This window comes from Eurytemora carolleeae, unplaced genomic scaffold (assembly GCF_000591075.1).
Source record: "Eurytemora carolleeae unplaced genomic scaffold, Eaff_2.0 scaffold705, whole genome shotgun sequence".
NCBI classification, from domain to species: domain Eukaryota; kingdom Metazoa; phylum Arthropoda; class Copepoda; order Calanoida; family Temoridae; genus Eurytemora; species Eurytemora carolleeae.
The window spans coordinates 79,419-82,022 of NW_019396596.1; positions in this window are offsets into that span (position 1 = coordinate 79,419).

A 2,604-nucleotide genomic window follows, 5' to 3' on the forward strand; every position below is an offset into this window, starting at 1 on the left:
GGCTGAAGGAGAGGAGGAAACGATCAAGGGAAAAGGAGGAAGAGGAAGGAGAAAGGATGAAGGGGAGGAGGAAACGATCAAGGGAAAAGGAGGAAGGGGAAAGAGAAAGGATGAAGGGAAAGGATGAAAGGTAAGGGGAAAAGCTAAAGAGGAAGGAGAAAGAATAAAGGGAAAGAAAAAGGAAGAAGGGAAAAGAATGAAGGAAACCTAGAAAGGATGACTGGGAAAGGGAAAAGATTTAAGGGAAGGAGAAAAGATTAAGGGAACGGAGATGGAATGACGAGGAAAATCGAAGAGAAAAGAGAAGTTGAAAACGAGGATAAAACAGGACAGGAAAGGAAAAAAGAAGATCGGGGTATTAATTACTACATACCCTGAAGGAATCCATCAAGGTTCTTTACAAAAAAAAAATAATCTAGAAAGAAACCCCTTAGAATCTTGAATTCCTTTATGGAAGCCATGCTCCATCATATTTTTTCTATAAAAAATATTTATCATAATTTTCTGAGATGAACCAAGATTATTGTGGGGATATGAGATAAGATTGATCAGGACAGAATATGTGTACAATAATAGCTTTCATTAGTTCCCATCCACTCCAGGCTTATTCTCTATATATATCATAAATTCTCCACATCATGCAAACCATATTTATCAGATTAACCTGTTTTAAGTCCATATCTTGATATTGGAACCTGTGTTTAGTTCATACCTTGGTATTGGAACCTTTGTTTAGTTCATATCTAGATATTGGAACCTTTGTTTAGATCATATCTTGATATTAGAACCTTTGTTTAAATCATATCTTGATATTAGAACCTGTGTTCAGATTATATCTTGATATTGGAACCTGTATTCAGATCCTATCCTGATATTGGAACCTGTATTCAGATCATATCTTGATAATGGAACCTGAATTCAGATCCTATCCTTATATTGGAACCTATATTTAGATCATATCTTAATTATGGGAACCTGTATTCAGATCATATGCTGATATTGGAACCTGTATTCAGATCATATTTTGATATTGGAACCTGTGTTCAGATCATCTTGATATCAGAACCTGTATTAAGATCATAACATGGTATTAAAACCTGTATTTAGAATATATCTTGATATTGGAACCTGTATTTAGATCATATGCTGATATTGGAACCTGTATTCAGATTCTATCCTTTTATTGAAATCTATATTCAGATCATATCTTGATATTGGAACCTGTATTAAGATCCTATCCTTATATTGGAACCTATATTTAGATCATATCTCAATATGGAAACCTGTACTCAGATCATATTTTGATATTGGAACCTGTATTCAGATCATATTTTGATATTGGAACATGTATTCAAATTATATCTTGATATTAGAACCTGTGTTTAGATCATATCCTGATATTGGAACCTGTATTCAGATCATATCTTAATATTGGAACCTGTACTCAGATCCTATCCTGATGTTGAAACCTGTACCCAGATCATATCTTGGAACCTGTATTCAGATCATATCTTGAAATTGGAACCTATATTAAGATCAAATCTTAATATTGGAACCTGTCTTTAGATCATATTTTGAAATAAAAATTTATACTAAAATTATATCTTGATATTGGAACCTGTCTTCAGATCATATTTAGATATAAAAATCTATACTAAAATTATAACTTTATATTGGAACCTGTCTTCAGATCATATTTTGATATAAAAATTTATACTAAAATTATATCGTGATATTGGAACCTGTCTTTAGATCATATTTTGATATAAAAATTTATACTAAAATTATATCTTGATATTGGAACCTGTCTTTAGATCATATTTTGATATAAAAATCTATACTAAAATTATATCTTGATATTGGAACCTGTCTTTAGATCATATTTTGATATAAAAATTGGAACCTTTGTCAAATAGAAATTTTCAGTGAAACTAAGATCATTAGTTTAAAACTTTTTATCTTTTAAATGTTTAATGAAATAAGTTTGGTAAGATCTTCTTGAGAATGCAACAACTACTGTTTTTGTTCCATAACATTAAAAATTTCTTTAATTTTGAGTTTGTTTCTATATTTCAAATATTATATGACATTATTCAAAAGTGCTTGCTTTTATTGTTGCCCTTTTTTTGGCGGAATATTCTCCAAACTGACCCGCAATAACCACTCCAGGACTTTGTTAGCCCCACAAAAAACTCAAACAAATCAGCAAAACCATTTAAACGTTTATTGGTTACAAACTGAAAAGAATATTCTATGCTTGTCAGTAAAAGGGTATTCACTATTTCATATTTTTAAGTAGAAAAATATATTTTCAGTAGCAGGCATATTGTCTGTAGAATGATATACTGTCGGTAGAAAAATATATTTTTAGTAGAAGGATATATTGTCAGTAGAATGATATATTGTCAGTAGAATGATATACTGTCAGTAGAAGGATATATTGTCAGTAGAAGGATATATTGTCAATAGAAGGATATATTGTCAGTAGAAGGGTATATTGTCAATAGAAGAATATATTGTTAGTAGAAGGATATATTGTCAGTAGAAGGATATATTGTCAGTATAAGGATATATTGTCAGTAGAAGGATATATTGTCAGTAGAA